Below are 19,299 nucleotides of genomic sequence, written 5' to 3'. Positions count from 1 at the left end.
GAGACTGCCACAGTCTGAGGGCCTGGTTGTTTGGTATCATGAACGCTTGGACTCATGATACTGCTATGGGGTAGGCAGATGGACAGGGTACCTCTTGAGACTCCTGCAAGACCTGTTTTTCTCAGTTTTCAGAAAAAAATCTGTTTACTGAACAGGTTGATGGTATGTCATGTGAGCATTGATTGCTTATAGAACGCTTGCAATACTGTTAATTTGGTAGAAACTCATCATTTCACATCAGTGGAAAGTTTTGGTGCAGCTTTTGTGAGTGATTTTTTGTCAGAGAGATACATTCCTGTATTACCTGCACCTAAATGTTTAGGACCTTATGTTGAACTGTTAATAATATTATCGTTCTTCTGCTTTATGCCATCCTACCCTAAATATTTAAATATTGAAAGGAGGCCATGATAGAAAGAGGGAAATAAGATTATTGTAAGGTTGGACCAGATGATCCTTGTGGTCCCTGCCAACCTGGTATTCTATGACTCTGTGATACTGCTAGGGCATCGGTGTGCTCCCATCACCACCCTGGAGCCTGGGGAAGAGCCCACACACAGGCAGAAGATTCAGTGGCTGCTCCTGACATCTGAGATTCTCCATGTACGTGTAGTTGTGTCCCTCATATAGGCTCCACGGCTGTTGTGTGTAATAAAATGCACAGTTCAAACACCACAGTGGCACACTAATGTATTCATATGAACACCTTTCCCTCTGGTCTCCAGCGAAAAGCCATTTCCAAGATATGAGACTGTGGTTTCGCCTGGGATAGGGTTAATGTTCTTCCTAGTAGCTGCTGTAGTGCTGTGTTTTGGAGTTAGTATGAGAATAATGCAGATAACACACTGATGTTTTAGTTGTTGCTAAGTAGTGCTTACACTGGTCAAGGACTCTTCAGCTTCCCATGCTCTGCCCGGTGCACCAGAAGCTGGGAGGGGGCACAGCCAGGACAGCTGACCCAGACTGGCCCCAGGGCTATTCCATACCGTATGCCGTCATGCCCAGTATATAAACTGGGGGGAGATGGCTGGGGGGCAGCGATCACTGCTCAGGGATGGGCTGGGCATTGGTCAGCGGGTGGTGAAGCTATTGCATTGTGCATCACTTGTTTTGTATATACTTTTGTTATCATTTTTTCCTCTTCCTCTGCTGTCCTATTAAACTGTCTTTATCTCAGCCCATGGGTTTTACTTTTTTTTCCCCTGATACTCTTCCCCCATCCCACCAAGGGGGGGGGGGGGCAGGGAGGGGGAGCAAGCGGCTGTGTGGTGCTTAGTTGCCGACACGAGTTAAACCACGACAAAGACACAGGGCAAAGTCAATGTTGCTGAGCAGGTTCCCATGTCAGTTGTCCATGTGTGTGCGCCTTTCCTCTCCTCACTGTGGGCCAAAATAAGCCGATGCTCCAGCCCTCCCCATGAGCGCAGGGCACACATGACAGGTAAGCTGTGGAAGTTGACAGCCCACGACTGCCTCTGAGCCCTCTGTCCTGGTATGGTGACTGTCCCCTGTGTGCGTGCCAGGGGTAGGGGCTCTGCAGGGGTAGGGGCCAGCAGGTCCCTCCTGCACCCCTGGAGCAGGCGGGTCGGGGTCCCCTCTGGCGTGGCAGGAGCTGCTTATCTCCCCAGATGCAGGTAAATCAGAAATCTGGATCTCTAGACAACTTTTGCTCCAGTTCCCTTCCTTAACCTGTTGAAGCAAGTCCTACCATCCCCACATCACCCAGCAACTGCCCTGAGACTCTCTTTGACCAAATAATTTCTCAGTTTAAAGTCGTTTGTTCCAAGCTGGCTGTAAATCGTGTAGATTGAGTGTGTCCTGCCCCAGATCTCTCTCTCAGGCCAAGAACACCCAGGTGGACAAAGCATGAAAAAGGCAACCCTCTGTCATCCATCAGGCATGAAATACTCCCCATGGCAAAGCCTTTCCAAGGACACCTTCTCACAGGGGCAGCAAACATGGACTGCAGCCTCTGGACCCACCTCTGCAGCCTTCTCAGGAGGCTTCTCTGGAGAAGGCTGTGCAGAGAGCAGGGAGCATGGCTGGGATTAAAAAGCTCCATCAGTGCAGGGGCCGTCATTACTGGCAGATAATCCATTCATCTGGTCACATCACTGATCTAGGGGGACAAGTGTGTTTGCTAGTTGTTATTTTTAGTTGCTGTTGCGGAAGGGAACACACTTTTGTCCATCTTCAGAAGGGAATGGTGCTGGATTTCTCCTGGGGGAAGGAGAGATGCTTAGAGAGAATTACGGAGGCTTCAGCTCCTCTATTAGTACCACCTGGCACACCATGTGCTGTGGAACATTTTCCTGGGAAAGAGGCTGTGTCTCTGCATCCAGCCTGGAGAAAGCTGTAATAAGGAGCTGTTAGCATTGTGTCTGCAGGTTGCTGTGCACTGCAGCGAGCTGGTTGTCAGCTCTGCACCAGGTTCCTGCCGTCTGCGCTCTTCAAGTGGAAAAGTCCTTGAAAATCCATCCATTTCTTAAAATGGAGAGATTTGATGGAATTCATCTGGCAATAACTGTGTAATCGGATCAGTTTGGTCTTGTTTGGTTTGCTAGTACACTAATGTGTTTGTCATTGTGCTCACAAACTTCCATTTTCAGTAAGCTGCACATTGATCGCTTTGGATTTGGGTTTGCTGCTGCTTAAATTAGTGTGCTAGCCCATGTCTCGGAGTGGCTCGTGCTAGGCTGCTTGCAGACTTTTAAGACAGTCTCATTGCCCTGATCTTAACACGCTCACATCAGGGCTTAACGCTCTCTCTGTAAGCAGGGGGGAAGGAAAAATACTCATGGGGGTGGGAGGAGGGGATTTCTTCATCATTACCCAGGTTGTGCTTCTGGAAGGTAGAGGGGAAACTTAAACCCAAACTCTGAAAAGTCCAGAACAACCTAAACCAGTGACCACATGGTTTTCTGGGCTGTTCAGGCTGGGATCTGTTGCAAAGCACCAGCTTGATTGACAGGAAATCTGACCATGGTTTTCTGTGCTGTACGCCATGCCAGAGGGACCCACCAGGTGAACTGCGTCTTTTTGGGGGTTGCACAGGTAAAGGCAGGGGCAGGAGGGAAGAGCCAGCCATGGCAACGTTGCTGCCCTGTGTCTGCTGCTAAAGCACAAAGAAATGGGAAAAGGCTCTGTTCTTTCTCTGTACCCTCACCAGTGTGCCTGCAGCTTTCCTGCTGTCTGTCTGTCTGCCTCTTTCCTTAACACACAGACACAGCTAAAAGCAGTTTTGGCAAGAGGCAGGATGAAGGATCTAAAAAGCACGTTCCTTTCCCTACTTGGGTCTCTTCTTGCAAAAATAACATTTATTTTTATTACTGTTACATAAAGTAAAGACTAAACAGCATCTATTGAGGAAAAAGCAGAAGCCAAGGCCGGTGGCAGAACAGCTGAGGTGCTAGACGTGGGGCTGGCTGCCTGGCGAGCGGCTGACGCTTTCTGGCTGGGTCTGCTGTTGTGCACCCGGGGCGGCTGCCACGTCCGTCACCACCAACGGTGGAGCTAACCTCAAGCTGTCTTTATCAGAGACAAAGACGAGTGTGGATATCTGTGGGGTTTCTTCTGTTTATAGTGGAATGAGAAGAGTTGGTACTTAAGGATGCAGCTGGCTCCCGTGATAAAGCTCTCCCTTCCTGCCTCCACCACGCTTCCGTGCATGCCGAGGACCTCACAAAAATTCTCAGAAATTTCACAGGGTATATTTTGTTTACAGAGCTAAAAGTCTGGAAAAATCAGCAAACGTGCTACAGTTGTGCTATTTAAGCATTTTCTCCATCACAGTCCTTTCTGACGCCCAGGTCGCTCCCCACTGACCTAGCTCTTCAGCCTGCAGAGCCCTCTCATAAATTCGCAGTATTTAAGGGCAGAAGGGAACCTCAAATCGCCTGGGCAGACTGTCTGTCTATCACAGGCTATTACATTGTGTTTGCTTACCTCTGTCTGGAGCCCAGTTACTTGTGTGGGAATACAGGCATCCGGCCTTGAGCTGGCAATGGCTATTGCCTTTGGTGCTGAGAGTTAATGGTTAAGCACCCTGGCTGGTGGAGATCTGCACTCCACTTCCAAGCTGAATTTGTGTGGCTGCAGCTTCATTCCTCAGTTCTTGCTATGACTTTCTCCTCTATACCATACAGTCCCTTTACAACCTCTATTTTCTCTCTGAACAAGTTCATACAAATTGTAGCAAGGTCAGCTCTCAATATCCTTTATAGGCTCTTCAGGTTTTTGACAGCAGCATTTTCTCCAAGTCTTGAAATGTTTCTTTTTTTTGGAACTTCTTAAATATTGAACACCTTCCAAAACTGCAGAGGCCAGAAGTGGATACAGTGTTAGTATGCATGGTTAAAATAGCCCTTTCAGCCCCAGTTGGATATGCAGGGGTCACAAGAGCCCTTTAGGCACACAAGGGACATGTTTTCCCACTTTTCTCCTGAATTCCTCATCCTTCCTTGGACACAGCCCCACCATCCTGCTTCCTTCCCTACTGCTCTGCATCTGGCTCCGGGATTCAAAAGCCTTTTCTTCGTAAGGCTCAGCAGACTGAGAAGTCCAGCTTATGGTGCACAGCTGTCCTGTGACTTCCACCAGTCCCTGGGCCACCTGCTGATCTCCTGGCCACCGAGGGGACCCCCACACCCTGCCGACTCCCGGCGAAGCCACAGGACCCTGCATGCACTCGCCGAGTGCTCCAGCGCTGCTGGCAGCTGCTTGCTGAGGGGTCAGCAGCCGGCTCATCACTCCTTTCAGGTGCAACATTTTAAAAATAATTTCTAAGAAATTCCTTTTAGCATCTTTTAGTGATGCAAGAATCTAGCCATGTAATGGAAAATGCAGGACAAAGCACAGGGACCAAAGACAGTAACAAGGCAGAAACCAAAGTGAAGGTCCCAGGGGCTCGGGCACACATCCGAGTGACTGAGCTCCCCAAGCCCTTGCCGTGTGCTGGCTGCTGGGCTCCAGCTGCTCCTGCGGGAGCTTTTAGGCAGTGGCAAGGCGAGGCAATGGATGTCAGCCTCCCTGGCAGGGACAGAGTCCCAGCTCAACCACGATACCTTGCCTTTAATGAGTGGTGGGAAAACAGGATCAGGAAACTGCTGCAGCCCAGACGGGATGGTGTAACCTGGCCTGGCACACTCAGCTGGCTGGTTTTTACATCTGTCTTGGGGGCCTGAATAATTGCTGTGATTTGCAGAGGTCCCCCAGTAGCTGCTCCAGCATTTCATAAATCTTCACTTAGGAGGTTGCTGTAGAAACTCATTTAAAGATCATCCTGGTGCAAGAGCTCACAGGACCTTTGCTCTTCCCTGTGCATCCCCACACAACCTGAGCATCTCCAGCCTTTGGCAGCAGCTGTGAGCAGGGTGGATGGTTCAGCCTTCCCTAAATTGATGGATGCTTAGTCCGTTGTGAGGACATTGAGCGAAATTTGCAGTGGTGCAAACAGATGCAGCTCCTGTTAAATTCAGTGCAAAACCAGGCATATAAACCAAAGCTGAATTTCAGCTGGAGTCTCTTTATTCTGTAATAAATTCCTAAATGGATTGTCAGATTTGATATTCTCTCATAAATGTCTAATTAAGGAAAAAGCAAACTTCTGCTTCGTAAAATCCCTGACTGATAGTACTAATAAAATGTCATAAATGCAATGAATGTTGTGATAATGCTTTTAGAGACTAATTGCCTTTCATTATCATTAGCACAGAACTGATCAGCACCCAGACTAAGATACCACAGTGCCGTGGCGGTGTCGCTGAATGCAGGACAGGGACTGGCCAGGAGGAAGAGGAGAAAGGAGGGGTCTTTGTGTCAGCGGCTGGGTTTGGTACCTTCCTCATCTGTGTCTGGGCTGGAGACCACCTTGCGGCCCTGGAAGCGGGGAGCCCTGTCCCCAGGCCCTTGGGAGTTCACCAACACGGTCCCCATGCATGGTCTGCCCTCTGCCCTGCAGTGCATTACCCTTGTGGCAGGGAGCTGAGCATGAGGATCGTGGCTTGCACCACGGCAATTTGGGGATCACCCAGTGCAGCCCCTTGTCTGTGTTCAAGGCAAGGAGAAGGCTCTCGGCCCGACTCACATACCCCCGGGCAGGGACGCAGGGCAGAGCTTTGCTTTGCTGCTCCCCTGGCATCACACCAGTGAGCTCTCCCTGCATCCTGCGCTCACCCCCGCCCCAGCCGTACAGGGGTTTTAAAGTTGGAGACGGTTGTGTGGAAATTATGTGCAAATACACAAATTATTTCATTATGTCGCTGGCATGAAATGCCACACACAGAGCGGATAAAAGCTTGGCAGCTACAGAAATGGGGAAAGCGACAAGGAGTTCAAAGAGGGATGCTAAGCTCACTCATCCTCCTCTTGCCCTCTGCATGAGCAAGCTGCCAGGGGAAAAAAAGCCTCCAGGCTGGCCTGGGAAAGCGTGACATCTCCACCTAGCTTTCCATGACTACCTCTGTCATGTTTGGTTAATGCAGCTGAACATCGACGCTTTGGCTGGAATTTATTCACATACTGAGCTGCATCCATGCTGTGTTTGCAATACATGTGTATTCTGCCCAGCCTCGTCTAGTAAATCGTGAGGGGTACGGAGAAGGAGGGACCAGGAGCTGCTGTTTTCTTTATTCTCCAATGCAAAAAGTCAGGACTGGCAGTAAGAAAAGATTTTTTTTGCGTAATTTGTTGTCTAACACAGCAGTGCCAAGGGTCAGGAAGGTCCCGCAGAGGGTGGGACATGGACATGTGGAACACCTGGAGTTAAAACACCGAGGAAGTTTTGAGAAAAAAACCTTCCAAGCACACATATTTTCCCACCCCTCCCACAACAACTCGTTGTTGTTAGGCGGCTGTACCGATCCGAGGCCGGAGGCTGCCAGCACTGACCCGGCATCGCTCTCGCCCCGAGCGCCGCAGCCAACCCAGGAGCCTGCCTGCTCCAAAATCCCAACCCTGGCTGGCTTCTGCCGGCCGTGTCCAGCCTCATGCTCGGAGCCTCAGCAATTAGATCATTTAATAAACCATCTCATTTCGGGCTGTTTTGTGTAAAGCATTTTACCTGGCTTTATTTTTCGCATTGCTTTGTATTCCTTCAAACTCCAACCCCGCAAATCGATGCGGTGCCACTATTGTTGCCTCTAAAATGTTTACTCCTGGCTCTCTTTAGGACCTAAAAGGCTGAAAACTGCATCGTAATTGCCCAATTAGTCCTAATGCTGCGTGGTGTGACTGTTTAGTTACCATATATTGTGTACAGAACTAATTGTGGTGAAAGTAAATGAATGTGAAGGAAACAAACAAGCTACTAGAAAATAATTACTTGGAGTGTTTCTTTTTAGTACCTGTACAGCGGATTTCATTATAGTCAACAGCTTCTAAAGCTGCTTGAAATAGCGGTATTTGTCATTTTCATAGAAACTTGATAATGACATTAATTTATCTTAATGGTCTGTTCTATTGTTATAAATAGTAAAATTAGCTTAAATTGTCTTGCTTTTGCTGGTTTTGGATGGCTCCAAAGGGCCCCACAACAGCAGATGAGTAGATAATTTGGTGTGCTTGACAGATTTCCAATAATTTGTTATGTGGAACATGAGGTAATGCTAGTACCATTAATGTTCATTTTCCTCTAAATTCATTACTGCCCTTTTCCCTTTTATCTTTTTTAATGTCTGGGCCATTTTTCTATATTTCAAGTGGAGCTACAAAGCCTATTCATATTCAGCTATAGTAGCTATTAACATTCTGCACATAGAGAACATCATGTAGAAAAACAGCTCTCTATGAAATGATGAGGCTGGTGGCTATTTATGCTGCAAAGTAGGCAAAATGGGTTGTTTGCTGGTATTAGGGATTGGCTGTAATTAAGACAAATGTAATTTTAAAGAAATTTAAATGTTTTCATTTTTATAGCCAAGGTAAAACACAATTCAGGGAAATTCTAAAAAGGTGTAAATGCATTAATAAAAACTATTTTCCCTGTTTTCTACCACTCCTGTTTAAATTTCACCGAGGATTTTATGCACGGCTAGTTATTTGCACAATATTTTCTACCCAATTTAAACCTAATTAGTCTTGCAAAAGTATTAAAATTAACAGTACTTTTATGTGGGTTTGCTGATATGGTAATGAGCTGAACAAACAGGAGAGCTTTCCATCAGGGAATAATTGTTTTGCCTTCTTCTCCTTTTCTTTCTTTTTACTTTTGTATCTAGCCGACATCAGCATCCTCTTCCCCTCCAGGTGCAGAGATGCAGAGCAATGGAAGAGGAGGAAGGGGAAGAGGTTTCACCATCCATATCTCACCAGCGTGTACGTAGTGTATATGAAAACCCAAGCAGAAGCAGTGAGATACGAGGCCAGCTGGCATGGGGTGACTATGGAGGGATGCTTGGCACCATGGCCACATCCCCATCATGTGGCAGGGGAGCAGGGGCAGGCCAGGAGGGGAGAGGGGCTTTGCTCTGGGAGAGGGTGATGCCTCTTTGGTGAATGGTGGTGGTGGTGAGCCCCCGTTCAGCCAGGCAGGAGAGGGACGACCCTGCGGGCACCCCGTTTCTGCTGGGAATCACTCGGTGACCTGTAGATCTTGGGAGGCCAACCTGGATGCTTCCACCAAAGCATGTCATTTTGATGAAACTTCAAAGAGAAAGCGCTCCTGAGTGATGAAAGTATATTTGAAAACTGCCATTTCATAAAATCTCGGTCATCTTTCAGGAAAGGCTTCATTGAGAACATTCTTAATTTCTGTATTATTTTTACATTATTTTTAGATTTCACAGAATCGCAGAGGGGTTGAGGTGGGAAGGGACCTCTGGAGGTCATTTGGTCCAACCCCCTCCGCAAACAGAGCCACCTACAGCCGGTTGCCCAGGACCATGTCCAGGCGGCTTTTGGATATCTCCAAGGTGGAAGCTGATACTTCTTCAGTTTAGGTGTATCAGGCAACATGTGCCTCTGAGAGGCCACAGATTCACACGATAGTCAAAACAGTGTGTTATTTTAAATTCCTCTTTAAAATGAACTGCTGCTTACCACCAATGTAAATGTTCTACTTTGAAGTCCACCTTCCAGCATTGCTGCTTGGTTGTGACAGCGTGGTGATGGGACCCCCCCACCCAGGTTTAGCCATGCAGGGGGGCCCTCAGTGAGCCTCCTCCTCGGTCAGGGGGCATGAAAGGCTCCAGGGCTGGCCCAGCCCTTGCTTGGACAAACACCTAAGTATGTGGAGGGATCACCTTCCCGGCCTCCTTGCTGCTCATGGAGGCATGATTAGAGGAGATGCTCAGCCTCCGGGTTGGTGAAGTTGGCTGAGACAGACCCTCCCCACAGCTGCCTACAAAGTGGATGGGCATTTTCCCTCTGCAAAACTGGGGACCCCAAAGGTGGGTGCCCTAATGCCAGCTGGCATTGCCACCTGGCTCCCTGCAGCTGACAGCAGCAGCCAGCGAGGGTGCAGGCGCTTGCAGGGGGTGGCTTTACCCAGTGTTACCCCTAAAGAGGTCATGTTTCCCTGACAGCCCCCAGACCACAAGCTTTGAGCTGGGTTTTATCTGAGATACATAATTTCCAACCCAGGAGCACCTTACAGGAGGTGGCTTGCAGCAATGGCCCCCCAGCATGGACCTCCCTGAGTACCCCACCCCTTGTGACTCCCTTGGGCACCCCATTTTTATGTCTTACCATGTGTGCTTAATGTTGTCCAATGCTGCCTGCATCCCAGGAGGGGAGCTGAAATATTCTTCATTGCTTAAATTTTCTTGACTGCTCTCAAAACCAGTCTCTCTTGGGAACTGTACATCTGACTTATTTGGAGAACTCCTGAAAAGCACTAGCTATCTGTGGTAGGATTCATCTCACCCACCTCGAGACGGTATTGTGCGAAAGTCAGTACCTCAGCTGCTCATCCGCGCTCGCTTTCAAGACAGGGGAAAAAAAAAGCTATGCCCACAGTGTGAGTCATCTGATTTATTTTAGACAACTACATTAGGATGAGATGAATGGCACCTAAAAGTGCCAATTTCGCTCCATTAAGGAGACAGGGAGCCCAAGCTCCCTGGTATAAACATCAGGTATCAACATGATGGATATCTGTGCCTGGGCAGAGCATCTCTATCCTCATGCCTCGCATCCAGACCGTCGGCAGGAGAGATGCCCGTCTGGTGAAATTCTCCTCCATCGTCAAGCTCCTGGGTAGCTCAAAGGCTGCACAGTTACAGCCGTGTTTTACTTCAAGGTATGGAAGCACAACGTAATTATGCATTGCAAAGTCTTTCTGGACTTCCAAAGCTTGTGTTTCTTTCCAAGTTTGGGCTGAAGCTTACCTGTAGTCTCCCCAAAGGTCTATTTTGCTGTTCCTGTTTCATATATATAAGTTTTAAATCCTTTTTTAAAGATGTCCTTGTCTTATTTCTAAGTTCCAGAGATGTTGCTGTGCACGCTGAATTTTAAGAAAATCCTTTTTGTCTGTTGCTGCTCCTATACTGAGAAATACATTGACTTGACTGAGCATTTATAATTAAAATATCTGATATTCAAAGCTTCCAAAGACTCACAAAATGACAGTCAGACACACCTGGCTGAAGCTGGAAATGGCACATTTTATCTGTTGTTTGCAAGTGTCTGTCACAACATGCCAGGTTTGCTCCTCGCTCCCTGGTTAGCTTCTATCTGTTTGACAATGAAAAATCATGCTAAACGACAGGGAAATTTGCATCGCAAAGATGCATCTCTGTGCTCAGCTTTCCTTCCTCATGATAAAGTCAATAGGTTTTTCATTTCAGCATCACAACCCATACGATGATTGGTAAAAAACCACTCAAGCTCCGGTGAGCAGCTCCTTATTCTTTGCTGTGAATGGGAGACAGTGGGAGAGCAACGCAGCGTCAGAAGGATACGGCTGATAAAATATTTACCCTAAACCAAGGAAGATGTCCATCTGGCTGCTCATTTGTAAAATAGTAACAGAAAAATGAGCTGCAGGCCTCTCATCTTACTCACTTTGGTTGACTTTACCTGGAATCCCTTAGGGGAAGCTGTGGCCGGGGCCCGGGAAGGCCCTGCCCGCCCCCGGCAGCTGATGGCCCCCACCGGGCCACCGGCGCCAGGCAGCGGCTTGATGGCTGGGCCAGCCGTCAGAGTGGCTCTCAGCAGGGGGCTGGCAGTGTTGCCACTAAAACCTCCTCTTTCAGGGCTTTACTACACGCGTGTAAATGTTGGTTTGCACTGGGGCTCTGCACAGAGGACTTTGTTTAGGGAGCAAGGTTTTGGTTTAGTTGTATTTCAAAGAACAGGTACTTGAATGTTCCAGCCATGAGAAACAGCAATAGCTGAGGAGCTGTGGCTTCTTGTGCTAACAGAGCATGAATTAAGGCAAAGTCAAGCTATTACAGACACCTCTTGTTGACAATCCACACGCAGAATAGTCACCTAGCCCATGAGCCCATAATACATGCAAAGACCTGGAGGTAGTTGATCTATTTGCTAACAGAATTAACCAATTCTAGCCATAAATGAAGTATTTTCTCAAAGCAGACAAACACATGAGACTTCATTAGACTGGGGCAAGTTTTCCCCTGCCTCGTGCAGGATGGGTGAGCCGCCGTACCCATCTGCCAGAAGATGTTTCTGCTGCGCTTCTTGACTGTCTCCACTCCTGATAAAAATAACCCTTCCCCTGCCTTCCTTGCCAACAAAAATAATGAGACACAGAAATAATATGAAATGAGTGTAGACAGAAGCATAGCTGCTAGATGCCTTCAAAGCCTGGCCTGGGGTTGAATAACCCGTCCTGGCTGTAGCTTGCAGCAGCAGTTCTGGTCCAGGGGTGCTGGGTGGGTGGTAGGGTCAGTCCATGGTACTTTGGGAAAGGTGTAGATTATATAAAAGGTGACGGGAAGGTGAATTAGGAGAGAAAGAAGCAAAGGAAAAATGAGTGTGGGTTTTTTATTTTTTAACCTAGCTAAGACTGATTTACAGCTGTGTGTGGAAGCAGAGCCGTGCCTTGAGAAGCTGCGCATCTGGAAAGAGACCAAACAAGTGAAATTCCATCTTGCCCATGCTGGGCCACCCAAAAGGCTGCAAACTTTTAGGTAATTATCTAGAATTTATTACCTATAACATATAGGTTGTTATAGTTAATTATATGGGTAATTATAGTATATGGGGAATACATAATATATAGATCACAAAAATAAGTTAACTATAAAATATGTTAGAAAGTTAACTACAGTTTCCCTCTCCGGAGCTTTTGATTGATGAAGAACCCTCATGCCTGACCACGTCCAATCTTGCCTTCTGGCTGGGAAGCAGGATGCTACCAAGCTCTGTCCTGGTGCGAGCACTGAAGTTGCAAGAGGCTCTGGGCCCAGGCCAGGGGTGTCGGAGCTTGTTGTTGGAAATTGGTGCCAACCGACCTCTGAGCGGGTACCTGAGGAGGCCACTGCAGTACAGGTTCATGTGCATGGCCACTGAGTGAGGGGATATTTTGTTGTGAGTCTGTGAGCCCCGGGAGACTCAGCTGATGAAAAATATTTTTCTATGGTTGATGTCTCACTAGATTTCTGGCAGAAGCTTTTGGAGAGAAAAAAGGGAGCAAGTGTTAGATTCAAGGAGTTCCTTGTGAAATATAGTTTCTTTAGATTGCAGTTCCGGTTGCTCCGGACATCTGAGAGATATGCTCTGAAAATACAACTATTTTTGACGTCAGAGAAAGTACTGAAACTCACGTAGATGATGCCATCATCCAGCGGAAAAGCAGTAAAACTGGCAACACTGACACATGAAGACCCCCTGGCAGGACACAGCATGTGGGAGTGAGGACAGACCCTGCACCCTGGGGAGACAGCCTGAGGAGAGGACTTCTTGGGCAGGAGGCGGGTGTGCTCAGGGCTCTTCCTACCTTCCTAAATGAACGAGGGGCAGGGAGCCAGCCCCAGCACCAGGCTGCTGGTGGCACTCAGCGCCCGCCCTGCTTTATCTTCACAGTGCAAAGGTGTTCACTGGATGGGAGATAAAAATGTGGACACTGAAACAATGTCCATAGAGGAATAAGGCATAGTCTCACAGGTTTCCAAAAAAAACATGGCCAGTGCTGGAAAGCAGCGACTGCAGCACAAGCTAATGGGGATCACCCAATTTGGCATCTGCCTGTGCAAAGGCCAGTGCCAGGAAAAGCTCTCTGGAACATTGACCGAAAAGGCTGAGCAGCTACTCACGGCTGCTGTGAGACTGGACTTGCTGACTGGGGGCCAAAGGTGTGGGAACATTTCTTGGGTGAGCGGTGGCACGGAAGGAGCGGGCAGGGCTGGTGGCACGCCGGTGCTGATGGTGGAGGGGGAGAGGGTGGCCCTGCGTACACCCGCTCCAGGGGAAATGCCCCTGTGGTTGCTCCTGGTGGTTATTCCCACTGCTCTGGACCTCTGGTATCCTCAGTGTAGAGGAACAGTGGGACTGGTTTCACCGTGGGTGGCGCAGGGTTGGATCCTGGTCCATCCTCAGCCCAGGTCATATGCAAAAGGCACCAGGGAAAGAGGGACCACTCGCTTTTCCGCTCACCCGGAGAGTGATGCCCTAGCCGCACCTCTGCTCGGCGGGCAAGGAGCTATGAAAGGAGGCAGATGCAGCAGAAGACACGTGAGCCATTTTCCCCTGCCTATCCAGGTTACCTGGGATCTAGGAGAGGGGCAGGCTGCTCTCTCCCTGAGATTGGTTGCAACCCACCAGCAGCACTGCAAAATTCGCTGATTATCACAGCTTGCATTTAACTGAGCCGAGTTGGAGATGGGGTAACTGAAATTCAACAAGTCTCAGAATATTTGCTGTTCTGCCCCTGCGTGAACTCACACAAATCTATTTTTCAAGGTTTATGATAAAACCCATTCGTGCAGCTCAGGCCAGGCTGGAGCTCTTTTCTGCATCATTAATTCCTTGGCTTGTTTTTCTTTTTCCAAAGTTCTCTGCAGGTCATTCCTCCCAAGTGCAGCGAGGGATGGAAGAGCACATTGAAATCATTATTGATAAACAGTTACATCTCGAAGCTACACAGAGCCATTATTTCACAAAGATGCGAACAAAATGGTTTTGCATCGTGTGAATTATTTTCCTATTTGAAACACAGAATCTCTCTCAAATAGCTTTAAAACCTGTATTGTAGTGAAGCATCCAGTTTGTTCCATTAACTACTCATGGAGTCAACTGGAGAACCACTGTTATTAATTTCAATGGAAAGCTAAAATGCAGTTCATTTTCTGTAATTGCAGGCCCATCACCTAAAGACCCAGGAAAAGCTTTTAATCCAAGGCATTTTTAGAAGGGTATGATTACATTGCATATCTTCATAAGGTGCGTAATTACCAGGGTGTCAATCACAAAGAAACACAAAGAGCCAAACTTCCTGGGCTGTTAGAGAGTGGTCCACCCTCCCACCTCGGGGCTGTGCGGCTCGGCCGGTGCGTGGGGTGCCAGGGTGGGTGCTGGAGGTGGGGCACCTCTCCGGGACCCAGCCGTGATGCTTCCCCTGTGGCGGGGAGCAGCAAACCCAGCAGCTGTCCTGGTGCCAGGCCGCACCCCCAGTGCCAACGTGCCAGCAGCGATGGAAAGCCCAAAATAACCCTTAGGCCTCCCTGTGCCACAGACCGCGCACTACCTGTCAGAGGATGATGCAGCGAGACCGTGAGCCTGGAGGAAGCATTAGCGGGCTGGAAGATGCCTTGGAAAAAGCAGCGCTTAAAGGGTTATAGGGGAGTGGCCGAGCATCATGGCAGTGGGACAGGGGACAGGGAACGTGCAAAAGGGTCAAAAAAACCAATGGAAAGCTTGGAAAGAAAAATCTGGGGGTAAATGCTATTTAGTTTAAGGATGAGAAAGTCTCTGTGAGGTGCAGAATATTCAGAATAAAATTTAATCCCAAGGGCACAGGAGAACCCACCACAGCCAGACAGCTGTCCCAGAACCCCTGGATGTGGGCTGCAGCGGTGTGGTGGCTCCCGTCCCAGCCATCCTCATGGACATCGCCCCGTGCCAAGCTGCCAGCCGCAGCCACACCGCAGCCAGAAGGGACCATGTGGTTTAAATTCGAGGTCTGTGCTACCTTGACTCTATTCAATCAAAACAAATCACATAGCTCCTCCAGCCTGCCTGTGGGAAGAAAAAACTCCAGCTGGAGGGAAGAAGAAAGGAAAACCTTTAGTTTTGAATTATCGCTTGGCCATTTCGCTCAAGGAGGGACAGCCATGATCGCCTGTGGCGATTCAAGGCTTCTGCAACCCGGAGGCGTGCTGGCAGGACTTGCAGCTGCAGGCAGAATTTCAGCACAAGGCCACCGTTTCCAAGCAGGTCCTTTGTCCTCACAAACCTGAATCACAGAGGAAACTCAAATTGGTGGAAACCCATAGGTGCCAGAAGGAACCACTTAAATCAGGCGTCTGACATGCATGACAGCCCCCTTCCTTCAGCTCTTGGCTCCAGTCCTCTCCTGCTTTAAGCACTGATGGATGCTGAGCGGTGGCTGCAACGGCAGAGGTGTGACAGAGCTGAAGCTGTTTCTTTCCAGGGCTGCTTCACCAGTAAAGAGGAGTCACCTCTTGCTGCGTCCCACAACAAGGGACCCTTTAATTGATTGCAAAAAGAGCTAAGTGTACTTAGCACCTTGGTGGATGAGTACTAAGGTGGGTAATAGTGGTGGCAGAAGTAGCTGTTTGGGAAGCAATTTAATTAATAAAAAAATAAGAAACAAAAAGGTCAAGCCTTGCCTCTGCTGTGCTGCATTTAATCTGCACATGTATGCAGGATTTCAGGCTGCCGGGTTATTTTTTTTAGCTGGCACGTTTCCCCAAACATGATAACATTTTTTAACTTTAGTGGATGACATTCTGTAATATGTTTAAGGATCTGTAATATTTTATGCTTGTAGCTTTTTGCGATTGTTGTTCCAATATGGCACTGATGCCGGTATTAAAGTTTAATATGATTAGAAAGCTCAATTGTATAACCATGGGGTTATACTCTTTATCTATTCTAATCTGATTAAAATGCTTCTCTTCAGTAGCTTTATGCAATCGCTTTATAGCAAAACCTGGGAGCAAAGCCACCAGCACTTTGGTTTGTCCCAGATTGAAAGAAATACCAAATGGGTTCCTTAATTGCGTATTTCATTCATTACCATGCAAAGCTGGGTCCAAACTGCAAACCTGGCTCCATTTGGCTTTAGCGGAGCTGCTCGCTGAGAAAGGGCGTGTGGGACCCATCCGACGGCCCAGGCTCACCCTGAGGCTGGTTACGGTTCAATACCTGCCTGCTTTAGGGGCAGAAAAAAGGCATTTTGGGTCTTGCTGCCTGGTGCCGAGGTTGCTAAGCAATGAAGTCACTACACATAGCTAATGTCACGGCTACATCTAAACCCCATCATAGCATTAAATTCATCATTGTAATTAAATTCTCTCACTGCCTATGATACCATCTCCCTTACGTGATGTATCTGGTCCAGACTAGGTGTAAACTAGTTAATGCAAGAGAACACATCCACCTCTAATTTCCACTGCCATTTAGTGCTCATACACCACAATTTATTATCAACCTGAAGGTACAGTACAGAAAATGCGCTGCAGAGAACATGATAGTCCATTAATAAGTAACAGCATGGAGAAAAAGAGCTCTGTTTTAGTAAAACTTACCTCCTCTCCTTCCACTGGTCCTCTAAAGATTACCAACACCAGAACGGTGTGGCAGAAGAGCTGCAGAAGACCAAACTTAGCTCCCGAAATAGTGGTGGTTTTGCACCACCACACACTATGCTTTGGGGGTAAAGCAGAGCTGGTAGATGAACCCCCCACACAGCAGAAGCTATTCTGTGTGCTATGGATCCATAGCGTTAGGCAAGCCTAACTCTGAGACCAGAGTTAGAGTGCTCCTGATGTGTTTACGTGAGCCCTTGCAGCTGCAGGGGTGGTTGTTTTGCAGACCATCTCCCTGCAAGATGCCCAAGACTGAGTCGCCGCTGAGACTGTGACCACTGACTCCAGAGTAGCCAAAGCTGGTACTTGCCACTGCGGCAGGCTGCTGTGGGAGGCAAAGTGGCCTCGATGCCTCTGCCTCTTCTCTCTAAACCTGAGCCGTGGTCTCCACGACTGGTTGCTGCAGCTAAGGCACGGTAGGAAAGGTCCAGGAGGGGAGTTGAGGTGTTAAAGGTAGCTACTACTACTTGGGAAGCAGAGTGAAGAGGGGCAGCCCCTCCTAGATGCGATATGTGCCCCTAAGAGTCACAGAAGTGTCTCTCCCCTTCCATTTCTTGCCCAATTCCTCCCCCTCCTGCAACAGGAGCGGTTGGCTCTCGTTCCTCCTTTGGCAAAACAAGCTTGGCTTTCCCCGCTGAGAAGCGTGCTATTTCTGCTTGGCTGTGCTTGCAACCCACAGATTCCTCCAGCCAGCCTTTACCAGCATAGCTTAACAACAAAAACAACCCCCAAACCCAAACATTTTCCTTCTCCTTCTGAAACAGCTTGAGGCCCAGTGAACGCCACGGCTGCTGCTGAGCAGGCTCCGCACCTTTGACTGGCCTCTCAGACCTCTTTTATTTCTGAGGTGTCTGAAGTTTTCTGTGTCACTCTACGGTAGGGAGCTCATCACCGCTGTATCAGTTGCAGTGCATCATTGACATGGGCATTGCATCCATATTGCACTTCTAATATTCAGGGGACCCATCCATGTGATATGGCAATAAACAGAAGGACATCATCAACATTTAACTAGAATTAAGCTTTCTTACCCATATAACATTATTTGAATTGTCCCAGAAGCATAAAGTCTAAGGCTTTCTCCATCCTCTGGGCAACAAGTAAGCTAAGAATTGTTCTTCACTAGCTGGACAGATCTATATCAGGTGTGATGAGGCCATTGCAAATCATTTTCCATCTCTCCTTTTTCTATGTGTCAGGGCAGATCCACTTTTTAGGTAAGCAACCTTGCCTAGAAGTTGCCCAAGACAACTGGGATGAGGATGTTCGCTGACCTTCCTTGGTGTTACAACATCTTCTTGGGCTGCGTGGCATCAGACACGCGTGGCCTTAGCTCCATGTTTGCCATCATACTGCCTAGCATACTTATTCTTTTAACTCATCAGGATCTCCTACCTTCGTTTGTTAACAAATTTTTATGATCCATTAAAATTGCCTCACAAGTAAATGGTCAAGTTTCTTAACTAAAAGGAACTTGCCTTGCTTCCGATATTATCTGGGTCACACTACATCTGAGAATGAAGCTTAGATTTTCATTATACCCGCCCCAGATCTATTAGGGAATTTGCAAATAAATGAATTCTTAATTCTTTTGCGATGCTGCATTTTCCCCTCCGTTGTTCCTGACTCTAAGTAGGAAGTTTGGAGCAGCAAATGAAAAATCTTCAGGTTTCGCTTCACTGGCATGCTGTGAAGCAGAATAAACTGTTTCAACATTCTTCGCTGGAGATCCTTAGGGTTGTTCGGGGAAGGTGTTCCTCTCTCATGAAGCTCCAGCACGCAGGTAACTAGGCCCCAACACCTCACACAACGGCTCTGTGCACCTTCAGCTGCAACAATTAATTCATTCATCCATCGGTAAATCACAACTCTGATGGTCTGACTCTTACCTTACAAGAAGTACGAGAGCTAATAACCCACTGGCAGATGCAGCTAGTTTCTTCTGCGTTTCTGTACATAGGCATGGTTTTGTTTTAAAGGAACTCATCTATTCATAACCCACTAATTACTGCAAGGAATAAGAATCCAGGTGCTGGGCAACTTCACTGCAAATCATTAAGAAATGCTTTGAGACTCATTCCAGCTTCGCAGATGTCTCAAGATAGAGCATACTTGCCTGCAGGAGACGGAGATGGGAATTGATTACCAGGAGGCCCAAGTTTCAGCTGTAAAACTGATGTTTCCAGCAAGACTGTCTCCTTGCATCAAATCTATGCTATGAAAACATCCTCCAGCTGATCAGTACCAGCTGGCGTTGAGGGGAAAAGAGGAAACGCTGCTTGCGGTGAAGCACCATAAGGCACAGGCCTTACCTCCACTTTAGAAACACTTCTCAGTGCTGGAATTACTGGTTAAACAGCTCGTACGTTACCCTGGCGGGATGACCATGCCCTCAGACTCTTTTGGTACATTCACTAACTGTAATTTATAATAAATCACAGCAGAAAAAAAAAAAAAAATCTTTAAACTGTGTCTGCTTTGAGCTACCCGTATCTTTTGCAAAGAGTGAGACAATACTTTGAGTTATTACAATGAGTAGAATGAACTTTTATTTTCATTTATCCTT

The 19,299-nt window shown here is 47.8% G+C and overlaps 1 long non-coding RNA gene across 8 annotated transcripts in view; it reads left to right on the top strand.

The window, feature by feature from the left end:
* Positions 1-10,454, top strand: part of LOC148055915 (uncharacterized) — a 29,444-nt gene extending 18,990 nt beyond the window's left edge. For all 8 annotated transcript variants that reach the window (XR_015704553.1, XR_015704554.1, XR_015704556.1 and 5 more), the window contains 2 exons: positions 8,245-8,313; positions 8,775-10,454. This is a non-coding gene — a long non-coding RNA (uncharacterized LOC148055915). The remainder of the gene's footprint in view (positions 1-8,244; positions 8,314-8,774) is intronic.
* The last annotated feature ends 8,845 nt before the right edge of the window (positions 10,455-19,299 follow it).

This window comes from Nipponia nippon, unplaced genomic scaffold (assembly GCF_047370975.1).
Source record: "Nipponia nippon isolate SJK-2023a ecotype South Korea unplaced genomic scaffold, ASM4737097v1 scaffold_2, whole genome shotgun sequence".
In the NCBI taxonomy this organism is placed as follows: domain Eukaryota; kingdom Metazoa; phylum Chordata; class Aves; order Pelecaniformes; family Threskiornithidae; genus Nipponia; species Nipponia nippon.
Note: the sequence above shows the minus strand (reverse complement) of the source record. Positions and strands in the feature narration are given on the sequence as shown.